Source organism: Gorilla gorilla, chromosome 11 (genome assembly GCF_029281585.2).
Source record: "Gorilla gorilla gorilla isolate KB3781 chromosome 11, NHGRI_mGorGor1-v2.1_pri, whole genome shotgun sequence".
Classification (NCBI taxonomy): domain Eukaryota; kingdom Metazoa; phylum Chordata; class Mammalia; order Primates; family Hominidae; genus Gorilla; species Gorilla gorilla.
Window position 1 is genome coordinate 30,815,709 of NC_073235.2, and position 26,037 is coordinate 30,841,745.

The window sequence follows — 26,037 nt, forward strand, 5'->3', positions numbered from 1 at the left end:
CAAGCTTTATCAAGACATACCATTGACTTCTTTTGCTTCAGAACATGAGCCCTCTCTGTCACTGACTGGCAGGCACTGCCCGTATTTCTGATCCTGACTCCTTTAGGAAGCCTAAATGTGCTTGATCTGAAGTGCTATTCCCCTCATTGACTGAGATAGGACCTGCTCTATCTCATCAGGAAACCCGGACTGCATTTTACAGCTTGATGGTGTCAGCATGTCTCAGCAATAAGTACGTTACAATCAATAAATATATTAATCTAAAAATCCCATTTGTTCAGATATCGTTAGTGGAAAATAAGGTTTGCCCAAATTGTAGGAACATCTGAATTATTTTGTTTTTACTGGAGGCTGAAGGAAATTAACCAAATTACCTAAGATCCCCAGCTAGCAATGTTTCAGTCTAGTTTTCACTTTCTCTCTTCTAATATCCCTCTTCCTGCTCATCTCTCTGGGAAAAGTAAGAAATATTGAGACAAAAGGTGAAAGAAATTTTATTAATATTAGAATGTGTTCAGCTGCAAGAAACAGAAAATTTACTGTCTTCAATCTTAAGGATATCAATCAATCACTCAATAGTAAGTTGTGCAATGGGCCGTTTAAGGGTTTATTCAATAAGTTCATCAAGGACTCAGTCTCTTGCAGTATGTTAGATTTTTATCCTCACATAATTTTTCCAATCTAAATATATCTGCAGCAATTCCAGGCTGCATTTTCATCCTAGACTCCTAGACATGCAGGATGTAAATGGGGATAAAAGTTCTCTTCTTTTATTGGAAAATATAAACTTTCCCAGAAGCCTCAGAGTAGATGTCTTCTTATATCATTGGCCAATATCAGTCACATGGCCAGCCCTAGCTGCAAGGGATGCTGAGAGTGAAAACTTCCAGCAAAATTTCTCAGTCCAGACACATTGCTGCTCCAATGCAAAATTAGGTTTCTATCAACAAAAATGTGAAGGAAAAACTTTTAAAGGAACTCACGCATTTCCTCTGGAAATTGAGCACTCATGAGTTGCTGCTCAGAGCCATGTCTTGAGCATCAGTTGAGTCCCCCCAGCAGTGGCTCAGGGTGCTGACCTCCCTGCATAATCATGGGCCCTACACCACTTTCCCTACAAATGCCTTCTCACCACCCTCTGCAGTTTCCTAATCTTGGTCATCAGTGCCTGGCCCTCAGAAGGCTGTCACTCATTCAACAGCATTGGCAGAGAGGCCGATGTGCACAAGGCCCTCTGGCGGGTGCTTGAGGACTGGTATCAAATCACCTGTAAGTGAAAGTAAGGAATATGAGAAGTAAACAGGTGTGGGTACTTCAGAGGAGTATCATAAAGCTATGAGTACTTCAAAGGAGGAAGGACCTCTATCCAAAAACAAACATTCTATTTACTCCCTTCTAAAAACAAAAATATTCTACTAAGTCCCACATGTCCATCCAGCTACTACCTACTATCCTTCTCGCCTGCCTTCTTTTTGCCTTACGGCAAATTTCTTCACCTCGAGTTTGTAATTTACTCTTTATTCTTTTTCTGCCTTCACTTACAGAAACTGCTCTTCTCAGTGTCACCAATCACATGGACGTCACAAATCACTGCAAAGTCAACAGACTCTTGTCTGCCCGCACAGTCTTCAGAAAATGTGTCCAGGTGAATTCAAAGCAAGGCATTCTAATTAGAACAATGTACAGAAGGAAAGAAGGTATGAGAGTCTGAGGGGAGTTTGAGGAACAGAAAGTAGACAGGTATGTGTACAGTAATAAATGTAATAGATGATGTTTTAGAAAAGAGTAAACAGGGAATACGTTCTGAATGCTTTTGAATACCCAGTTGGACATCTGGACTTCCTCCTACAGGTATGAAACACCTCCAAAGAGTTTTACATGTGCTCTAAAAGTTAAAGACAAAGTTAATCCCTAAACACCCACCTCACCCTCCTCCCCACCCCTCCTGTACAAAAAAACAAATAAGAGAGCAAAGGTAATTCAATGGAGAAAGGAGAGGTTTTTCAAAAAATGATACTGAAACAAATGGACATCACATACAAAAAAATACAACTAGACTAAGACTTCACTTTTATAAAAATTAACTCAAAATGGGTAATAAACCTAAATGTAAAATGTGCAACTATTAAACTCCTAGAAGATAACATAGATGAAAATTCTGGGTGGCCTGAGGTTTGACTTTTTGATACACCAACGAAAGTGCAATCCATGAAAGAATAAATTGATAACTTGGACTTTAATAAACTTCTGACTTGTGAAATACATGGTTAAGAGAATGAAATGACAAACTAACAGACTTGGAGAAAATATTTTCAAAACACATATTTGATAAAGAACTGGTATTCAAAATATACAATCTACTCTTAAAAGTCAATAATAAGAAAACAAATGACCCAGTTACAAAATGGGCAAGATATCTGAACAGATACCTCATCAAAAAGATGCAGTGAAGCACATGAAAATATGTTCAACATCAAATGTCATCAGGAAAACTTCACATTAAAACAACAGCAGTAAAACTATTCTTTATATTATTGTAAATGACTTTATGCATTTGTCAAAACCTATAAAACTGTACAACGCAAAAAGTGAATCCTAATATAAGCTATAGATTTTAGTTAATAACAATATATCAATATCTGTTCATCAACTGTAGTAAATGCACCCAACTAATCCATAGTGTATGAGAGTTCTTTATACTTTCTGCTTGGTTTCTCTGTCAACCTAAAACCACTCTAAAATTAAAATAAACTAACTTTTAAAAATCACCAATAATAGCCCTCATTGTGTGATTCTTGTTTTCTGATCCAAATGTTGATCTTCTCCAGATGCATTACTTCATTATCAGTTTCTGCACCTAAGTTTCATTAGTTAGAATATAATATCTTTTAAAAAGATACGTTGGTTTTGCTTTTCTTGCATCCCCCAAATACCTGTTAAAAGTTCGGAGGTGGTAAATACATGGAGTTAAGACTTAAACCATAATTTAACAACAGTGAAAATTTGAAATAAGATAATATTCTCCTTGGATACAAAGGCATTTTAGCTTTGTGCTAGATGAAACTTTTAAGTTATCCAGTCTCCAGTGAACATTTATTCCAGCTCATTGAAGTTGAATATTCAGAGGACTCACTGAATTAATTTGTGCAGGAATGGTATTTTTAAGGGAGGCCATTGTAAATTCTAAATCACGAAGACTCTCTTGGCACCTCAGACAAGAATATGCTATATTGTGAATGTAGCATTTAATTCCTAAAAATGAGCAGAATGTCTTCGTCTTCTTATTTTTTGTGTGTGTATCAGCATGCTGTATGCAATTCTTTAGTAAACCACATTTAGAAATCAAATAGGAATCGCTAGGCCCGAAGGCACCTTCAGAGGTCATTTGGGTCACTTCCACATTTCCAATGTTATTAAACTCCCTAAATTAAGTCTCTCAGCTTATTAAATCTAGACTGTGCTAGTGCACAGGTTTCTATATGCTCACAAAACCTGTCTCTTTCATTCTGGGCACAGGCATAGACCACACTTTCCAGCCTTCCTTGTGGTTGGTGCAATCATGTGACTCAAGTCTAGGCAAAAGATTACAAACAAAAGACATATGTTTTACTTGGCCCATCCAAAGCTCATACAGCTGATACTCCTCCTATTTCCTTAACTGCAAGAAGAAAGAAAAAGTCCTCTAAGGATCCAGGATTAATGTGACCACAGACTGAAAGGAGCTTAGACTTAAGGGGCCAAATTCCTGGAGAGAAAGGAAGTTCTTTGAAATGACTGATGTGCTGGGGCTTGTGCTGATAGAAGGATGAGAAGCCCAGGAGAAAGTCAAGTGAAAGAAGTGGTTTCACAGATCCCTTGGAGCCTTCTGAGAAGAGTAAAACAAAATTAAGACAAGATTTGCCAAAAAGACCAAGGTCCCAGAGAGAAGGGAAATAAGCCTATTCTCAAGCTAGAACACAAGAGCCTAAGGTGAGCAGAAAGTGGTAAAACCCACAGCTGAAGAAACAGAACATTATCCAGGGTCTCGTCAATGTTTGGTACATAGTGAGTGGCCTTTTTTGTTCGTTTGTTTGTTTGTTTTTGAGACAGAGTTTCACTCTGTTACCCAGGCTGGAATGCAGTGGCACAATCTCTGCTCACTGCAACCTCCACCTCCCGGGTTCAAGCAATTCTTGTGCCTCAGCCTCTGGACTGAAGTAGCTGGGATTACAGGCACCCACCACCATACCCGGCTAATTTTGTATTTTTAGTAGATATGGGGTTTCACCATGTTGGCCAGGCTGGTCTTGGACTGCTGTCCTCAAGTGATCTGCCCACCTCGGCCTCCCAAAGTGCTAAGATTACAGGCATGAGCCATGGTGCCCAGCCATGAGTGGCTTTTAATTTAATGTTATGAAGCATAAACAACCAGATCAAGAGAAAAATCCAACAATGGAAATATAGCAATGAAAAATATACTAGTAAATATATATTATTAATATGGTCAAGAAAATAAATGACATAATGGAGAAATCAACCAGAGGACTGGAATGTATTAATATCGAAAAGAATCAAATTGAATTTTTAAAACTGAAGGTAACAAAAATGAAATTAGGAACACAGCAGGTGAGCTTAATAACAGATTGGGCGACACTGAAGAGAGGATGAGGAGATTGGGAGACATCAAATGGAATAAGCTCTACTTACCTGTCTCTCTGAACACTAGTGAGAAAGAAAGATGAACAATACACATGAAACATGTCAAAACATAAGCAACCTAAGGACAATGATGAAAATATCTAACATTCATCTAATTCAATATCCAGGAGGAGAGGGCAGAAATAATGTATCAGACAAAATGTATTAGGAGTGGATGAAAATTTTCTAAAACAAATGAAAAACATGACAACAGATGTAAGAAGTACTATGAATCTCAATGTAGTCATTTCCTACCACCGCTGTCACGAATTACCACAAAATCAGTGGCTTAAAACAACACACATCTATTATCTCATAGTTTGTAGGTCCCAAATCCAGGTGGGCTCACCTGGCCCCTCTGCTTAGAGTATCCCAGGGCTGAAATCAAGGTGTCCGCAAGACAGGCACTTACCTACAGACTCCAGAAAATAATCTGCTTCCAAGTTCATTAGGTTTTTGGCAGAATGCAGTTCCTTGCTGCTGCAGAAGTGAGGTTCCCTTTTGTTGGCTATCTGCTGGGATCCCCATCAACACTTTCTGTTCACTTGATTCCCTGTCATATTGTACACTTCATCTTCAAATGGCAGCAGCCTCCTAGTCTTCCTCACTCTTCAAGTCTCTCTGTGAACGTACAAGATACAATTTTGCTAAGCTTCCTGCCACTGTATTATAAGGATCCCATTTCTTCTGGTTTCCAATACCAAGTCACTCACTTCCCTCTGAGCCCTGGCTAGTAGTATCCTTCAAGTACAGATGTCTACTAACAGTCTGTTTACTGCAATTTAGGCTTTTTCTAAGGTGATTTCTAAGATTTTTCTAAAATTCTCCTTATTTTCCTCAATTGTGTCCCTATTTAATAGTCTGTTCAAAGGCACCTAGGAGTTTTCTAGCATGCTTTCCAAAATTCTTCCAGCCTCCACTCACTGCCCAATTCTAAAGCCATTTCCATCATTTTCAGGCATAGAGAAGTAGAGGGAATGCCAAGTACTGGAAATAGCAAGGGCAGCGAACTAGGATGGTTTTGAAAAATTCTAGGAATAGACAATAATCTGATATTGCTTAATAAAGTGCTTATTAGGAAGTAAAGGTGGGCTGGGAAAGACCTCTTAGAGAACCTTAAAAGCCATTGTAAGGTATTTGCAGTCTCTTCTGTAGACAACAAGGAGGCATCAAAGTCTTATTAAGACTAATGAGAAAGAAATTTTGCATAGATCAAGACAAACAAAAAGAGAGAGTTACTTGAGACAATCTTAATGAAAAACATTAAATTCCTAAAGTCTAATAGGATAAGAGGTAGGGTGATGCAGTAGAAAAAAGGACAAAGCCTGGGTTTAAGACCTCTCCCAGCAGCTATACACTCAGTGAATTGAGGCAAGTTCCTTGATGTTTCTGAGTCTCATTGTATTTCTCTGTCTGCAACAGGGCATCTCTGAATTGGGGACTCTGATTGGCCCAGAAGGAATCAACTACTATGTCTGCGTGCATAAGAACAGAGATAGGCAAAGTTGGCTGTATGAAATGGAACATCCGGGCCACGTGCAGTGGCTCACACCTGTAATCCCAGCACTTTGGGAGGCTGAGGCAGGAGGATCACGAGGTCAGCAGGTCAAGACCATCCTGGCTAACACAGTGAAACCCCATCTCCACTAAAAATAAAAATAAAAATAATTAGCTGGGCATGGTGGCACATGCCTGTAATCCCAGATACTCAGGAGGCTGAAGCAGGAGAACTGCTTGAATCCGGGAGGCAGAAGTTGCAGTGAGCCAAGATCATGCCACTGCACTGCAGCCTGGGTGACAGAGTAAGACTCCATCTCAAAAAACAAACAAACAAACAAACAAATAAAACAAAACAAAACAAAAAGAAATGGAACATCCTTGAGGCAAGCAAAATCTAAAGAATAACTGCTTAGGGTAGAATATTGGTTAAATCCTGAGTCAACGTCTTGACTTAAAAGTGAAAGGTGCAATGGCAAGTGTGTAGCACATCATGGGTGCACCACCCAAATCCTCTCAGCCCTTCTCACTCCAGCCACTACTTCAGTGACCGGGGCTGAGCAGCCTTGTGGCAACTTCAGACAGATGCTACCTGACTCTTGCTTCTTGCCATGGGATGAGCTGATGCCATGGCCTGCAGCATCTGTGCACCTCAGCCTCAGTCCTTGCACAACCCAGAGATGCCAGAGAGTGAACGCCTTGGGCTACCTTTCACCAAGCGGGGTTAGGGGCTGAGAAAGAGCTCCTAAGGCTCCTCAGAAATGTTCTGCCCTAGTGATGGCAAATCCCATACTCATCCTTGTCTTGCCTTTCCCCTCATCCGCAAGCTCTCCTCCTACACCTGTAGTCCCCATTCTTGATCTCAATGATCACATCCCAAATAGTCTACTTGCATGCAAGCCTCTGTTTCAGGTCCCTGCCTTCATGGGAACCCAGGCTGTGGAAACACTAGGTAAAAATAAATTATCTACAGAAAGTCAGGGTCAGTCAGCAGAGGGTTGTGAATGTCAAGGAGCCACAAAAGCAGAGTTGGGCTTTTGTGCAAACAAATGCAGCAGATCTGCATGCCAGGGCGGTCCAGGGGAAATCCCAATATTCCAAATACAGTGAGAGACCCTAGGCATCTTGGCTGGGCACCACAGATAATGTGCGGTTTCTTTACTGAACTTGCCCATTCGAATCCCATCTGGCCAAGCAGTTTCTCATCACTGTTTTGCATTGTATGGTCTATGGCAGAGAAAGCACTGGTCATAGCCCCTATTTGCATTTGGTGCCCACAGTGAATGCCCCATTCACAGATTTTGAAGCTGCAGACTGATCACCAGGATCTGGATGGTCAGGGCCACAGGCCTGGAGGCAGCAGGCCTTCTCTGCGCCTTGCCAAGCTGGACTTTCTCACACTTGCTGCACGAGCTGCTTCTCAGGATAGGTGTGAAGGTTGAGGAGTGAGAGAGGGCATGCCAATGGCCAAGCACAGTCCCTCGTACACAGTAGGTGCTCTGGAAAGGCAGTTACACTGATAGTAGACTGCAGGCAACAATCAGAGGTCATGGGTTCACGTGGGAGGGCCCCCAATGTTTCTGGGGAGTCCTGCAGCCTCATCCAATAGGCATTTGTCCTCTTAGTCCAACAAGCTATCTGCCCTGGGTGTCAGCACTGAATTTTCTCTGACATTTTCCCTTTTCTTTTCTTCCTATAAATGAGAAATGAAGTATAAAAAGTTGTGCACAGCCTCCTGCCTGCATCACGGCTCTTAGGCGAGATGTTGGCATTTAAATGCCAGACAATCTGGTGAAGTCAGGATGAGGCCAGCCCCAGGCTTGTCTTGGGGTCAGGGGTAAGGGGCAGGGGTCCCCTCTGGTTTCTGATTTAATAAGAGGATTGCTTCCAGCCAAATGCAGGGCCAGCAAGGTCAGCATTGAACACACGCAGCTCCACTGAGAAATAAAGGGGCCAGATGGTTATTACACTGTGTGTGTTTCTTATAAAAGGCAAAAAAAAAAAAAAATTCTAGAGTGACTGCAGCAGAGGCTGTTCATCAGCAGAGGCACAGTTCAGGGAGGCCTGTGGTTTGGTGCTGCTCCCCGGGGGAGGTGTACTTGTGAGGAGTTTCAACACGCCTGCAGATCCCATGAAGATTTGGCTGTGGGCAGAAGCCACAGGGATGGAGAGAGGCACAGCCACTTTGTGAAAATGGAAAACACGCCACCCTCATCTTAGCTTTCTTAGTTTCCCATTTTGATGCTCCAGAAAGCTTCTTAAGGGACAGCTGATGACCACTGTAGCAGCTGACAGCCGTCACCACTACAGCCGTGTGAGTCCAACCTCACTCTGCCCCTCCCAGGGTATAAACATGAGCAACTCCATTGATCACACTAACTTTAGTTTGCTCTATTGCAAGTATGGACTAGAAACATGTGACTCATCCTCTAATAACAAGGTAATATCAGATAATGTACCTAAGCCCCTGGTGCACATCAGGCACTCCAGAAACACTGAGTGCCCCTCCTTCATTCCTGGAGTCAAATACAAGGGCATTGAGAAGCCCTGAAGGAAGCCTCATCATCCCTTCCGGAGGAGGTGGATGAATGAGGAGCCCCAAGGAGTCACGCTGTTCAGCCCACTCAAACAAGGCTTGCGCCTGCTCCATCTCAGGGTGTTCACTGTGGAGCGCCCAGAACCAGGAGCTCTCTGTGCTGATGTGGCCCTCTTAAGGATGGTGGTGGCATTGTCACTGCTCTCCCATGTTAATTAACTGGGTTGTTATTCCAAAGTGTTAATGGCCAGAACTGTAATTCAATCAAGTAAATAACATTTCAAGCAGTTAATAAAAGAAATGGAATTTGTAACCACCCATAAATGTGATTTTGTAGATGTAGGCCATGTCTAAGCAGTCGGTGGTCTGTCCTTGCCACACAAATGTCAGACAACCAGGATCACAAATACTGCGTGGGAATCTGTTGAGAATTTTTCTCTCCATATGTTTTTAAAGCAAACTGTGTTCCTTTTTGCCTCTTCCCCCCTCATTAACTTTCAAAATGTGTTTTTCTTAAGGTTCCACCTTGGGGAAATAGCCATTCTCGCCCACTGATGCTGCTTGCGAATTCAGTTTTATGAGGAGCTGAGATTCCAAACACCACCTGACTTGTTATCGTTCTTTTTAATGCCCTCAGCTTTTTGGTTATAATCTATTTACCATAACCATAGTTAATACCATGCTGTGTCCCTGCAGGGTTTTCAGCATGCATGGGAGAACATTACCTTAGGAGAGTTGCCACTTCCTCCAGTGGAGTTTCAGAGTCTGGTGGACACCTTCCTTCAGCCCCTCATTATGCCATCTCTGAGCCCCACCTCTTCCAGCTCTGAGCTGGGTCCTGAGGACTCACAGATGGACTGGATGCTGCCTCTGATCTCAGAAGATCTGCATCCACTCTCACACCATTGGACCTGGCTATGTGCATGTCCCTGCTATGACTGCCTCTCCCCTGGTGGCATGGCTGAGTGTGAGGTCACCTGCCAGAGAAGAGATAGCTGCTCCAGCCCCAGGGCCCCTTCCCTGCCCAGGGCCTGTGCTAGAGGGTCTGACAGAAGCTGCTTCATCTATGCCAGCCTTCCATCTGTACAGGGCTGATGGGCCAACTTGGTTTTGATTTGTCTCTTAGTGCCTTCTACTTCCAAGTGACCATGTTGCATGTATTTTAGCAAATGAAGGGGCAATATGAGTGTGGAGTGACAGGAGCGGGGACTCAGAGACGGGGCAGGGACAGCACCAGGTGTGTAGAGAGCACCTGTCAGGAACGTGAGGTGCCTGCCTGGGCTCTGTAGGACTTCGGGCTTATCATGCTGCTCCTGCTCCATTCCATTAATGCTTCAGTCACACACTCAACTTACCCATGTGCCCACACACCCACTACTCAGCTGCTTACCTGCTCCAACCACCTACTCTCCTACCCAACCTCTTCCTACCCCCACCAAACATTGTCACCACTCACAGACAAACTCACATATTATCCACCCACCTCACTCATCCACCCACCTGGGTACTTGGCTACTCACACTCTCTTTTAGCACCCACTCATCCGCCCACTCAACCCTCCACCTAGACACCCACTCATCCACCTAGACACTAACTCACCCACCCGGCAAGACACGTATTCACTCACCCACCCACCTAAACACCCACTCACTCACCCAGACACCCACTCACCCATCTAGATACCCACTCATCCACCCACCTAGACACCCACTCACTCACCCACCCAGCAAGACACCCATTCACTCACCCACCCACTTAAACATCCACTCACCCACCCATCTAGACCACCTACACACTCATCCACCTAGACACCCACTCATTCACCTAGACACCCACTCACCCATATAGACACCCACTCATTCACCTAGACACCCACTCACCCATATAGACACCCACTCACCCATATAGACACCCACTCATTCACCTAGACACCCACTCACCCATATAGACACCCACTCATTCACCCACCTAGACACCCACTCACCCACCTAGACACCCAACAATTCACCCACCTAGACACCCACTCACCTACCCACCCACCAAGATATCCATCCACTCACCCACCCACCTAGATACCCAGTCATTTATTCACTTAGATACCCACTCACTCATCCACCTAGACACCCAGTCACTCATCCACCTAGACAACCACTCACTCATCCCTCTAGACACCCACTCACCCACCCACCTAAACACCTACTCACTCACGCATCTTGACATCCACTCACTCACCCACCTGGACGCCCACACACTCATCACCTAGACACCCACTCACTCATCACCTAGACACCCACTCACCCACCCAGCTAGACACCCACTCACCCACCCACCCACCCACCAAGATACCTATTCATTCACCCACCTAAATATCCACTCACCAAAACATCCACTCACCCACCCATCTAGACACCCACTGACTCACCCACCTAGACACCCACTTACTCATCTAGGCACCCAAGTACTCATCCACCAAGGATCACTCACCCATCTAGACACCTACCCACTCACTCCATCTACACACCCACTTACTCACCCATCTAGACACTCTCTCACCCATCTACCTAGATGCCCAGTCATCCACCCATCTACACATCCACTTACTCACCTGCCTAGACACTGACTCACTCATCCATCTACCTAGACACTCACTCACTTATCCACCTAGGCACCCACCTACTTACTCATCTAGGCACCTAATCATTCATTCACCCACCTAGACCCTACCTACTAACTCACATAGACACCCACTCACCCATCCTCTCATCCACCCACATAGACACTCATGTACTCTGTCACTTGCGAAGCTGCCCCTTACTCCTTCACCTTCTCACAAAAGGTTACTGACCAATGACCTCTGGGATCCGTGAGCTTTGTTGTGGGGAGGAAGAGGTGAATCAGGCTCAGGTGCCAGCTAAGAGGCTCTTCTGGCCCAGTGAGGGACACAGACAGTGGCTGTATCACTGAGTGTACAATGACAGAGAAGAGCAACGCGAGGCAGGAGTAGAGAAGAGAGACATCACCCAGCCTAGGGAGACAGGAGAGGAGCTTTGAACTCAGAGGCTAGTCTCCAAGTAAGAAAAAAAGTGCTGGTAAATGCAGGAGCAGAAGTCTGGAGCTGAGGGATGCAGCTTCTCTAGGAAAGTCATGGGGTAGAATAAGGGTGGGGCAGGATGGGTGGGTGGCAAGAGATGGTCTGGAGAGACCAGCAGGGGAAGCTCCTACCAACCTGAGGATTCTTTAGCCACTAAAGAGAGCTACGACTCAACGTGGAGGCAGTGGAAAGTGCTAACATGGCTATAGGCAGGAATGACTCACTGCAGATGTGCATTTGAGAAAGGTCTCTTTAGTGAAGCAATGAGGGCTTTGACTTCATCATCTGCAAAAATAAAGTTATAGACTATGGTCTCTCAGATCCTTCCAGTTATCTAAGTTTAAAGGTCTCCAAGGGTAGGAGTGGGGAAGGGAGAGCAATTGAAGGGTTGTCCTCATTTTGCAGAAGACCATACTGAGGAAGCACAGGAAGTTAAATGACTCCCTCTGTTCCCACTCCCAACCCCAGAAAATATCTTAGAAGCCAAAGAAAGACTCTTTGCTTCCTGCTCCAAGCCAAGCTTGTCTTTGAACCCAGCAAACAAACACCTGGCCTTTGTGGTCTGCACAGGTGTGAACTCTGCCTTGACCTGGGGCAAAAGCTATAACACAACCAGTCAAATGACTGCATAGCCATCTTCACTAGTACCATTACCCAAAGATGCTGAAGATCTTTATGCATAGATAGGATAAACAAAATCGTGGCTATTCATGTTTAGTAAGCAAAATTCCCTCACTGAAAGAGGACCCTGGCAGAAGGGGGCTCTAATTCACCCATTCATCTGGTCCTGTCTGCTAGGCTGGAACACCATTGTGTTATTGCCTGTTCTTGCCACAGCTTAGACCAGTAGAGACTGCAGCGAATCTCTATCTAGATTAACTTTAGCCACATCCTCCATTGCAGGAACTTTACTAGATCTGAAGACAGAGACTTAAATTCCAGGCAAAAATGGGATGATTCTCTATTTGACAAGTTTTTCATTCAAAGCCCCAACCAGTCCAGTTTCCAGGCCAAGAGGCAGTGGGCCAACTACCCTTCTTAGAAGACTTTCCTCTAGCCTCTTCCTGGCCAAGCACAAGGTTTGATGACCATTCTCTTCTCTCATTCCATAGCCATCATGATGGTGATGCTCTCCCAGGGTGGATTTCTAATCACGATTTAGAAATTTAGGAAAAGTGTTAATTACACATAGATCCTCATCCATGCACAATTTACACCCACACAAGTCTCATCCCCTTTAATGGAAAGTGTGCCAGAGTCTTTCATTCCACAGCAATTCATTGAATGCCCATCATGTGGCAAGGTCCCAGGAGAAACACAGCAGTAAAACACAGCCACCTTCAAGAGACAGGCCATTGAGATAATAGCTAAAATATACTTTGATAAAGCTATAACAGGTGTCAAAAGAAGGATGACAGAGGTTGTGGGGGATGCCTGCCTCAACTTGAGGGTGCACAAGGCTTCACTAAGGATTGGTATGTGGACTGGGTTTTGAAGAATGAGGTAGAGAATGGCTAAAGAACACCCTAGGAAATGGAGGAGATTTGTGTAAAGGCTTAGAGGTCTTCAAGGTGTTCTCACACCTGCAATTCATCCCACATGAACAGGTGTAGAGGGATGGAAAGTGGTGGAAGATGAGATTGGATTATGAGAGGGGATGTGTGGAAGCCTACAGAGCTACTCCACAGTGTCTGGATTGAAGTGTAAAGGCTATGGTAGTTCTCTAAAGAGTTTTAATAAATTGAAAGACAAAATCAAATTTGCATTTAAAGAAATTCTTATTACAGAATGGAGAATAAATGGGGAGCAAGCGTGACTAAAGAAATATAGTATAAAGTAAATTTAATTAAAGTAACTAAATTAAAGAAATATAGTATAGATGCAATCTAGCCAAGATATGATGAAGATTTATTAACAATAAGTACAAAGAATGTATATCGAAGGTGGTAAAGGGGAGGAATTCACAAGGACCAGTTTTCCCATCAGATGCGGAGAGTGAAGAGTTGAAGAAAGAGTTAACTTTTCCAAGATGTTGGAATTCACCAAGACAAGCAGGAGGAGGAACAGGATTTGGGTACAGAATCACAAACTTAGCTTAGGATCAGTTGAGTGTGTGGTATCTCTTGCACACTAATGTAGAGGAGGAGTGTGGAGGGCAGTGGGCTCTATAGGTCTTAGGTTTTTAAATTGAAAAATTCAATTTTTTTGTTATTTAAAGTAAAATTTTATCTTATTGCAAAAGGAATAATATTTATTGAAGAATATATGCAAAATAGAGGAAAAGAATAAAAAGCGAATTAAAATTCCAAAATAATTTTCCTAATCACAGATAGACACGATTAATATTTTGGTATTTATTATTTCTATGCATATGCAAATCACAAATATTCCTTCAAGCATCTTCAGGTCTATCTACAATCCTCTGATGTTTGACAAGGATGGTTTGATCACTCAGTCCACATGTTACAGGAAACCCAGCATTTTATTTAACAAATAGGCAAAAGCATTGTTGTGTTACATTCAACTTTCACTCCAATCCTCTGCTTCTGCAACATGCTTAATCCCACTCTCTTCTCTTCCTGCAGTTTCTGTCTTCTTTTTCCTTACTGATTCTGTAAGTTTCTGTCTTCTTTTTTCTTATTCATTTTTTTCTTATTCTCCACAGCATCACTATCCAAAGGCTCTAATATGCAACAAACTTTCTTGAAGCACAGAAAATTACTTAATGGATAAGGTAGTACAGGCAGAAGCCATGGTTTTGTATTAGCTATCCCTGTGATGATATTTCATTAGCAACAGGGAATTTGTGTCTTGCTCCTGGTCTATTCTCTCAGTTGTCCTCAGACCTGGCTCACTGTCATTATCTTGGTTTATTTCTGACTAAATATTATTCTCTTACCTTTCCATTGCTTGTTCTGGTCCATGATATTCCAGTTTCTTTATTAGGATGAGCAATTTATTCCTTTGTTTCCAACACTAAATAAGGCTCTGGACATAGTGTTAAACACCAAAAAAACCCAAATGTACGCATAAAAACAAACAAACAAAAACATACAGATGCTTGGCAATTGCTGTTTTCTTATATTAGACTTAATTTCTGGACAACAATGTGAACATATAATTATTTTTGTGTGTATTTTTCTGCACCGAATTATATATTTCTTACAATGCAATTTCCAATAGTTTTATAGCACTCCAATCTATAACTGTGCCAAAGTTAAATTTACTGATAACTTATTATTAGACATTAGCCTGTTTCCTTTGTTTTTCACTATTCTCAATATTTGAAGGGACTCTTTTTTGGTAAATCTTTGTCCTGCTTATTCCTGAAATACTTCAAAATGGGCAATAAAGACTGCTGAGTATCCTGTCTAGAATAATTTTCAGTGTATCTCTGCTTTTAGTTGTTTCTAAACTATTTTACCACTATAAAAATAGTTAATAATTGCTAGGCGCGGTGGCTCACGTCTGTAATCCCAGCACTTTGGGAGGCCAAGGCGAGCAGATCACAAGGTCAGGAGATCGAGACCATCCTGGCTAACACGGTGAAACCCTGTCTCTACTAAAAATACAAAAAATTAGCTGGGCATGGTGGCGGGCGCTTGTAGTCCCAGCTACTCGGGAGGCTGAGGCAGGAGAATGTCATGAACCTGGGAGATGGAGCTTGCAGTGAGCCAAGATTGCGCCACTGCACTCCAGCCTGGGCGACAGAGCAAGACTCCATCTCACACACACACACAAAAAGTTAATAATGCAAATGATTTTTTTCATAGAAAAACAACTGAATTGTGTCCTGTGTAATGCAATTGGAGTGCTGGCCAGTTTAAAAATTCTTTGTAAATTAATTTCAACTTTCCTGATAGCTTGTAAATGTGTGTCCTTTCCATTCTCCTTTGAGCCAGTTGTAATAATGTATTTATTTCATTAAAGATGAGATAAATGCCATCTTTGATATGTATTTATTTTATATTTTTACAAGATTCATGATATTACATTCCTTAAAAAAATTACTTAACATTCCCTTGACATAGATTTCTGGAAGTAAAACTATTTGGACAAATTTTATACATTTTGCTATGATTTTTGATATGTATTACTAAATTTTCTTCCCAAAAGATGGCATTGATTTATATTCTCATCAATAGTATATGAGATTATCTATTTTTACACATTATTAATATAGATGTATTATAATAATTATCATAATTTTAATACTTTAATAGAGATGAAATTGTATTGTTGTATTAAGTTACATATTTTTCCTTTCAGTAAAGGTGTCTTAGAGAACACTCCATTATCCTACCCTTCTGGTTTCCAGGAGGAAGATTTTTCTCTAAATACTCTTCTTTCCCTCCATTCATTACTCTCCCTGGAAGTAAAAGCGGTTAGTTGGTTGATAGGTGGCAACATTTAGCTCGATGTTTCACAATTAGCTGGAGCCAGTGGACCAAATGCTTGATCTTTTTGTAGCCCCCATCTTCCACTCAGGCCAGGGGGAGCAGTGACTTGGGGAACTGTGATGCCTTTCAGGTGTGATCTCCAGTGGGCCTTCTCATGCTCCAGACTGGGTCCAGCATCTTTTCTAGCTGTGTCCTTCTGCCCAGCATGTTATAGTAAGCCTGCTGACTTTGTCTTATTTCTCAAGTGATTTAGAACCTGTGTAGGAAATATGAAGTACCATTTTGTTTACTTGGTACTAGTCATTTGCAGATCTTCATGAATAAATTGTCTATACAGAGCCTTTGCCTGTTTTGGTCTTGAGATGTTCATATTTTTCTTTCTTTGTGATTTGCAAGAGATCTTGATATAATAATGATAATAGCCCATAGCTGTCACATGTGTTGACTGTTATCCAATATTAGTGCAAATACATAAATACATATATGTGTATATGTGTATGTTGTGTACATACGCATATAATTATACAATAAATATACATATATACCCATACAATCACATACACACATATGTGTCTTTGCTTTTTCTTCTTTAATTATTCATAAAGTCCATGCTTATCCAAAATTTCAAGTTGAAATGAGTTTGTCAGGGATTGTGTGGGTCACTGTTTGAATTTCATAGAGAAGCTTCTCAAGTTATTGTGACCTTACTGTGTCAGATACAAGATTTAGTAGCCTGTGGGCATAAACAAGATGTTAAGAGCTTTGGGTCTGAGGAATGACCACCCTCATAGAGAGTCCACTACAGAAGCTCCTCCCCTTTGCCTCGCAAGGCCTGGGGCTGGCAGTAACTGGGATGAGTACTTCCTGGATTTCCTTTGGTTGTGCCTTCTGGAATTCAAGGTGGCTCCACTGGAAGTGGTAAGGGCCGGTGACTCCCCCTATTTGCCTATCCTTACCTCCAATGCTGCTGGGTGTCAGAGAGTGTTTTGGGGATCATGCTGGGATTTTTTTCTTCCATTTACATTCATAGTTTTCTGTGAAAACTATTCCTTCATGCAGTATTTTGGTGACTGGTCAACATTTCCCTAAATCCAGTTTCATGTCATAGATCTATTGTCTGGAGGAGATTTGGGAATGTAATCACATCCAATTTCCTAGTTTTTAGTAATGGTATGGATTTTCCCCCTATTTTTTATATGTGTTTAGTGAGGCTAATAGCTAAAGATGCAGAATAGGTAAATACATATATTGCAGCTACCATCTTTGCTAAAACTTCTATCAGTGAGTATAAACTTGGTTGGGAATTGCGGATTTAAATATCTTAGAAATTAACTACCAGGGCAAATAGTGTCTTTGGTTTTCACAATATGCAGTTGTCCTTCCTTTATGAGACATTCAAGTGGCTGTGGTCATAGCCCCTTGCAGTGTAGTGGAGCCAAAGACAAGTTCTGGCCAATGAAATGTGAGCATAAGTCACCAGTGCCATTCCTGGGCTGAGGCAGAAAAAGTGGCCCCAGAGAGGTAACTGCCCTCTAGAGTGAACTTTGCATGGAGCGAGCTATAAATTTTGTTGTGTAAGTCTGACAATCTAGTGGATGTTGGTTACTAGAAAATAATCTAGCCTACCCTCTTTATCCTGTATAAAAAGGTTATTATTGACACTTCTGTATTAGTGTTTCCTGTTTTTTCTTTGCTTTCAAATGAGGGTAAAACAAATAGGAGAATTAGAAACAAAGAGGTGGCCTATACTTGAGAAACTATAATATGCAGCTAACATTGTACATCACAAGAAGAAACAAAGGCAATAGGATTTTTCCAAGAAGAGTTTTGGCAACAACCTTTCCCAAAGCTCTGGAACCCTATCCAGACTCCCTTCACAAGGTGAATTCAAAGTGTGTTAAAGCTGTGTTCATGTAATATGATACTTCAATTGCATTAACAATGATTAAGAGTAGCTAGAAATTAGCAGTAAGAGGACCTAATTTTATCTAGGCATTTGAGGTCTTTGGGGTTTTGTTTCAGTTAGTCAGGTTCATGAAATGGGGAGGAGATCTAACACCACCAAGAGCCCCTGAGGACAGCTCATTTCACCTTAGCAAAGCCCTTTAGTGACTCTTAGGAGGCACTAAGCCTCTGGGATACTCCTTTTCCAAAAGGAATATGTAGCTAAAACACATGGAATTACCTATTCTACATCTAATTTTAGCTATTAGCCTCACCAAGCATGTATAAAAATAGCCTCACCAAACATATATAAAAATAGGGGGACAAATCTGTACCATCACCTTTTCCAAAGTCTGCACCATTCCAGAATTTCAGAGCTCACTGCAGACATCACAATTATAAACCCAGACTAGGAACAGTCATCTGACATTGGTACAGGGGATGCATGAGGGAGTGAAAAGAGCATTTGTCCAAGAGTCCTGAATAGTGGCTCCATCCCTACCAGTAATCACCTACAGGACTTTGGGCAAATCTTCTTTTTCCCTCCTTGAGCTTTAATTTTCTTATTGAAAATCTATTCTATCCTAAAAACCGTAAGTTTTCTAGATGAACTACTCTGTAATGATGGTTTATTACTAGTCAACACATAAACACCAAAGCTTAACAGCGTGCTACTAGTCAGGAGCTTGGCTGCCTATCTGTTTATTTAATTTATATGCACTCAAACCATGCAGTGCAGCCTGAGTAGTGACCTGGAATGCAAATGCACACACAAAGTAGAGATGGCAGCCCTTTTGTGAAGAGAGGCTGTTTGCAGCTGCCCATGGCCAGACAGCCCCCTCTGTCTGCCTTTTTTCTCTCAGCCCTGTCTTTGCACTCAATATGTTTCGAGCTTCTGTGCTTTCAAGCCTACAGTAATTTATCTTGTGCACAGAAAGAGTATAAGATGTGACCTATACTCAATTAATGGGAAGCTAACAGAGAAAACCATGATAGTTTAGAGATTTTATGGCCAATGCATCAATAAAACTTCTCCTCCCACATGACCTGCATTTCACTGGTTTCCTTTCCTTCCACTATTTATTCTGTTTGCAACCATTGTAGGCAGAACAGAGTATTACAGAATCACAGCAATCTGCTCTCTATTTTTAAACTGCAAGGCTGAACATCATTCTTGCTCTTCTCATTCAATGTGAGTGCTCATTCCAATTTCTTTAAATCTGGATGGATTGTTTTATAGTAAGGAATGGCAACAAAATGAATTGATAGGTAACAGAAGGGAGTCTTCAACAGACTTTTTAGGGTAATGGCATTAAATGGTGGGATGTAGAATTTTCTTGAAAATACCAAAAGGTCATTTTGCAGATTTTCTTTGAAATGTTTTTTCCAAATCTTTGTCTTTAGAATAAATATTTGAAATGAAGATTAATCACGGTAAGAGTAACACTGTGCCCATCCAGATTGGCATTCTAGGACTTATGCACAGCCATTCATTCACTGTAATAGAGAAAGACAAATAACATAGGAGAAAGAGGGTCACAGCCTAGCAAGCAGAGAATGCACTCTTGAGATAACCTGCTTGGCTTCATCCCAGTCCTGTCACCTACTTGCTACAAGCACTGAATCACTTAATTTCCCTATGCTTCAGCTTACACATTTGTAAAAAAAAAAAAAGGGGAATGATAAAAATACATTCTCCTGTGGGTTGACATGAGGGTTAAACCATTTGACATATGTAAGTGTGTACATAGTTGGCATTCATAGGTGCCACAGGAGTGTTGGCCAGGACAACTTACTTTGAGGAAAGACTCTTCAGAGAGTGTAGTTTGGATCTTGCCCAATAACTCTGATTGGGAATGATTAGCAAGGGATGTCAGGGATATCTGCAGCCCTTATCAATTCCCATGACCCAGGGACACTCAGGTGTGAGATCAGGAGGGAGGCTGAGGTCGTGGTGTCCCAAAAAATATGAAGGAGCAATCAAGTGCAGAGGCTGTAACCTAAACTCAGAATGTAGCATGATGTTTCAGAGACAAGTAAACCTTGAGATTAAGAACTATTTACTATTTTTCCTTTCTAAACATGAAAATCCCAGCCAGGACCCAGAAGTGTTATGGTGATCTATCTGGACTTGTGTTGGTTTTTGCAGCTAAAGAATCTAGATGTGGGTCAACCGTGCATGCATCCATGAAGCAGCTTAAAATCCACACCATTTTCCCTGTATTACAAGGGACTTTTAGTGGGGGCGCTTGGGGTTCAGATCCCACCTGCTCTCACCAATGCCATCAATAATATGGTCAAATCCTATGAGAGTCTAGGGAATGTGATCTATGCAGGCCAAGCTGAGGCTGTACACTAATCAGATGAGACAAGTCTGTGATTAGCCCATGACAGCTACTTTTTGTATCTCTGTGCCTTGAGTGCACCTTTCTATTAGAGTTTCAGGAAAGGGGAATAAAACCTGAATCCACTTGCTGGAATAAGACTCTAATAGCTCAAACTTTCATGCTAATTCACTAACAACACTGAAGGTGACAAGAGGATCATAGAGAGCTATGAAGGTAGAGCACATGCTATTCAAGGAGTTGCTTATATTTGCATCTACTGAGAACAAAGCAACTAAGAAAGGGTGAAGTTACAAAGGACTCCTTTGATTTAGTCATTAGGGAATTGTCTGATTATGAGAGATAGGTATATATTGCTAAGGAGATAGTTCAGAGGCAACTGGATGGGCTGGGAGTGAAAAAATCTCAATTGTTTCAATATAACACTTACTAGCAAAGAGTGTGGGACAATCTCATCATTTTTCTGATTCTTGAGTTTCTCATCTGCAAAACTGGAGATTAATAACCAATGTGAAACTTTCTTGTATTCTAACACTTCATGGTACTCAGCATCAAAGCCTTTCTTGAACCTCAAAATAGAAATACAGAATAAGGATGTTAGAAAGAATACTCAGAGAGCTGCAGGAAATCAGTGAATAAAGTGCAGATAATGTGACACTTGGAATGATTTACATAATAGGTTAATAGTAAAATTAATTGGGATAAGGGTAACTGCACTCAACCATAAGTGAGCAAGTGGAAGAGGAATCAGATCCATATCCAATATAAGCTCACTGTCAAGAAAGTTTGTAAACTTTATGACTAAATAAAATTGAATAAAAATATTTCATAACAGAAGTGACATCAGCAAGCTGAAAAAATACGAGATTCCAATTCTCACAGACCCATATAAACATTGATTTTTGACCATCAAACACTGTCAGGAATATCTATATGGGAATCTAGGAATACAATGGAGAGATTCCAGCATGCTGTTCTAGCAAAAATATAATTACAAATATAGTTAAGAAGGTAAGAAGAACAGTGTCACTTTAACATATTACCCTTCCCCCAAAGCAGCACAGCTCAGTGCCAAGAGAGACCTCATTGGCCCACAATTTGTCCCACATGTGAAAGTGAGAGTAATGTGAGATCCTGACTTCCCCGGGCTTGTGAGATATTGCCCAAGAGGCCCAATTCTGCCTCATTCCACCCAAACTACTGAGAGCGTCAGCATAACTATACAGTCTAGAGGAGTTAGAAGTGGGGGAAAAGGATGGGGGCTCACTGAAACTTTCAAGTGAATTTCAAAAACTGGACACAGATACTATTAACTGTCCTGATAACTTTCCCAAGAGGCCTGCCCATGACCCCTGTGAGACATCTCACCTAAAGCCCCTGCATGAACTGATGTGTGCCCTTAGCATTCCACAGGTATCCTTGAGATGGTATGTGAAAGTCTCTGCAGCACAGGTGAGTCCCTGCAGATTATGAACAAGCACTCACAGAGAGACAGCTTGATTTTGGAATATTGAAAGAGGACATACAATCTTAAAAAGAAGAAACAAGAGGTGTGAGGCAGGCGCATCCATAGAAAAGGCCTGACAGATTCCCCAAATATCTAGCTGGGCTGACTAATAAAAGTCTTTCTGTCCTAAAATTAGTCAGTAAAGAGTGGAGGAGAAGACTACTTCTTCAAACACAAGGACAGTAAGACAAACTTCAAAGAACATAAAGAATCAAGAAAACATAACACCAACAAAGGAACAAAATAACGTTCCAGTGGCTGACTCCAACGAAATGGCAATCGACAAATTGCCTGATGAAGAATTCAAACTAATCTAGGAAACACAGAGAGAAAACCTAAACAATATTAGTAAAACAATACGTGAACAAAAGGAAACATTCAACAAAGAGAGAGAAACCATAAAAAAAGAACCAAACAGAAATTCTGGAGCTAAATAATATAATGACTAGACTAAAAATTTCAATGGAGAGTTTCAAGAGCAGACTCGATAAAGCAGAAGAAATGATCAGCAAGCTTGAAGACAGGTTATTTGAAATTATTCAGGAGGGAACACCAATTTAAAAAGGAACAAAAAAGAATGAAAGAAGCCTATGTGATTTATGGGATACAATCAACAGAAACATTGTATGCACTATGGAAATCTAAGAAAAAGCAAAGAAAGAGAACAGGGAGGAAGCTTATTTAAAGAAATAATAAAAGAAAATTTCCCAAATCTGGAGAAAGAAATGAACATCCATATCTATGATACACAAAGGACCTCAATAGGCTCAACATCAAGAAATATTAACCAAAACATATTATGTTCAAATTGTCCAAATTTGAAGATAAAAAATTAAAACAGCAAGAGAAAAATTGGATTATCATATACACAGGAACTGTCATAAGACTATCAGCAGATTTCACAACAGAAACCTTGCAGACCTGGAGAGAGTGGTATGATACTCAAAGTGCTATAAGAAAAAAGCTGCCGAGAAAGAGTATTTTACCTGGCAAAGCTGTCTTTCAGAAATGAAAGAGAAAGAAAGACTATTCCAAACAACTAAAAGTTGAGGAAGTTTATCACCATTAGATCTGCACTACAAGTAATGCTAAAAGGTGTTCTTCAAGTTGAAAGAGAAGAACACTAAATAGCAACAAAACATATGAAATTATAAAACTTACTGATAAAGGTAAGTATAGAATTAAATTCAGAATACCTTAATATTTTAATAGTGGTGTAAAAATCATGTTTAATATTAGTATGAAAGAAGACAAAATTATAGAATAATTATTGCTACAATAATTCGTTGATAAATACACATTATAAAAAGAGGTAAATAGAGATTTTTATGTGATCAAAGTTAGTTTGACATCAGCTTAAAAGAGACTGTTACAAGTATGTTTTATGTAAGCATCATAGTAAGCACACACAAACAAACCTGTAGTAGATACACAAAAGATAAAGAGAAAAAAAGTTAAACATAATCATACATAGAAATTACATGAACAAAAAAAGAGAGCAAGAGAAGGAACAAAAGAATGACAAACCAGTCTGAAAGCAATTAACAAGATAGCAAAAGTAAGTCTTCATCTATCAATAATTTCTTTAAATGTAAATTAAATTATCAAATCAAAAAACATAGAGTGGCTAAATGGATTAAAAAAACAAGATCCAACTAAATACTACCAACGAGAGACTAACTTTAGCTTTAAACACACATATAGGCTGAAAGTGAAGAGATAGAAAAAGATAATGTATGCAAATTATAACCAAAATAGAGCAGTTATGGCTATCCTATATTAGACAAAATATATGTCAAATCAAAACTGTCAGAAGGGACAGAGAATGTAACTATATAATGATTAGGCAGTACATTTTTCAACAGGAGATAACAATTATAAATATTGATGTACCCAACATTGGAACCACTAGTATATAAAAGGGATAGTAACAAAACTGAAAGGAGTAATACAAAACAATACAATGATAGTAGGGGCTATGGTCTGAGTGTTGGTGTCTTCCCTAAATTAATATGTTATTACTAAATTCCCAATGTGATTGTATTAAGAGGTGAGGGCTTTGAGAAAAGATTAACTCATGAGGGCAGAGCCCTCATAGGGTTATTGCCCTTCATGTGAGAGTCCAGTGTTCCCCCCTTCTGCCATGGAAGAACACAGCAAGAGATACCATCTAAGAAACAGAGAGTGAGCCTTCACCAGACACCAAACTGCTGACACCTTGATCTTGGACTTCCCAGCCTCCAGAATTGTGAGAAATAAATTAATATTATTTATAAATTACCCTGTCTAAGGTATTTTGTTATAGCAGTCCAAATGTACGAAGAAAGTAGGAGACTTTAATACTCTACCTTGAACATTACATAGATTATGCAGATCAAAAAATTAATAAAGATACTACATTTTAACAACACTATAGACTAAATGGACATAACAGACATATATAGAACATTTCATTCAATAGCAACAAAGTATACATTCTTCTCAATCACACATGGAACACTCTCTAGGATAGGTCATGTGTTAGGCCACAAAACAAAGTATTAACAAATTTGAGGAAATTGAAATCATAACAAATATATTTTCTGAACACAATGGTATTAAAATAAAAATCAAGAACAGAAGGAAAATTAGAAAATTTGCAGACATGTGGAAATTAGTCAGTGCACTTTTGAATAACCAAGAAAGTCACAGAAGAAATCAAAATGGAAATTTAAAAATATATCTTTATGCAAATGAAATTGAAAAAAACAACATCAAAATTTACAGGATGCAGCAAAATCAGTTTTAAGAAAGAAGTTTATGGCAATAAATGCCTACATTAAGGGAAAAAATATCTCAAATAAACAACCTAAATTTACACCTCAAAGTACTTGAGAAAAAAAGAATATACCAAGCCCCAAGTTTCCAGAAGGAAGGAAATAATAAAGATTATAGCAGAAATAAATTAAATAGGGACTTAAAAAATGATAGAAAAGATCATTGAAAGTATTAATGAGTTGTTTTTCTGAAAAGGTAAACAAAATTAACAATCCTTTAGCTAGACTAATAAAAAAAGAGAGAAGACAAATAATAAAATTAAAAATGAAAGAGAAGACATTACAACTGCTATTACAGAGTTATAAAGGAACATGAGACTACTATGAATAATTTTATGCCAACAAATTGGATATAATAGGGAAAATTGATAAGTTCCTAGAAACATGCAACCTACCAAGACTAAATCTTGAAGAAATAGAAAATATGAACAGAACTACAATGACTAAGGAGATAGAATCAGTAATCAGAAACCTTCCAACAAAGGAAAGCCTTAAAGCAGATGACTTGACTAATGAATTTCACCAAACATTTAAAGAATTAATGCGAATCCTTCTCAAACTCTCCCAAAATATCGAAGAGGAGAGACCACTTCTAAACTCATTTTACAAGGTCTGCATTACCTTGATAACAAAACTAGACAAAAACCCTACAAGAAAAGAAAATCACAGGCCAATATCTTTGATGAACACAGATGTAAAAATCCTCAACAAAATCGAACAGCATAATAAAAGCATTTTCACCATTATCGTAAAAATCCTCAACAAAATCGAACAGCATAATAAAAGCATTTTCACCATTATCAAATGAGATTTATCCCTGGGATAAAAGGATATTCAACATATGCAAATCAATAAATATGATTCACCACTTTAGCAGAATGAAGGAGAAAAGTCATAGGATCATCTCAATAGATGCAGCAACATCATTTGACAAAATTCAATATCCTTTCATGATAAGAACTCTCAACAAATTAGGTACAGAAGGAATGTTCCTCAACATAATAAAGGCCATATATGTCAAGCCTCCAACTAACATTATACTCAATGTTGCTTTTCCTCCAAGATAAAGAAGTCAAGAATTACCCCCTCTTGTCACCTCTATTAAAAATAGTACCTGAAGTACTAGCAAGAGCAATCAGACAAGAAAAAAAAATAAAATGCATCCAAATCAGAAAGGGAGAAGTAAAACAATCTGTATTTGGATATGACATGATTCTACATGTA

At 40.2% G+C, this 26,037-nt stretch overlaps 1 long non-coding RNA gene across 3 annotated transcripts in view; it reads left to right on the forward strand.

Annotated features, from left to right (window-relative positions):
* Window positions 1-26,037, forward strand: part of LOC109025896 (uncharacterized) — a 193,737-nt gene that overhangs the window by 1,218 nt on the left and 166,482 nt on the right. For 2 of the 3 annotated variants that reach the window (XR_008677646.1, XR_002004853.4), the window contains exon 2: window positions 1,545-1,740. This is a non-coding gene — a long non-coding RNA (uncharacterized lncRNA). Of the gene's footprint in view, window positions 1-1,544; window positions 1,741-6,099; window positions 8,955-26,037 lie in introns of those variants that run through there. The other variant, XR_002004852.4, reaches the window with a different exon arrangement.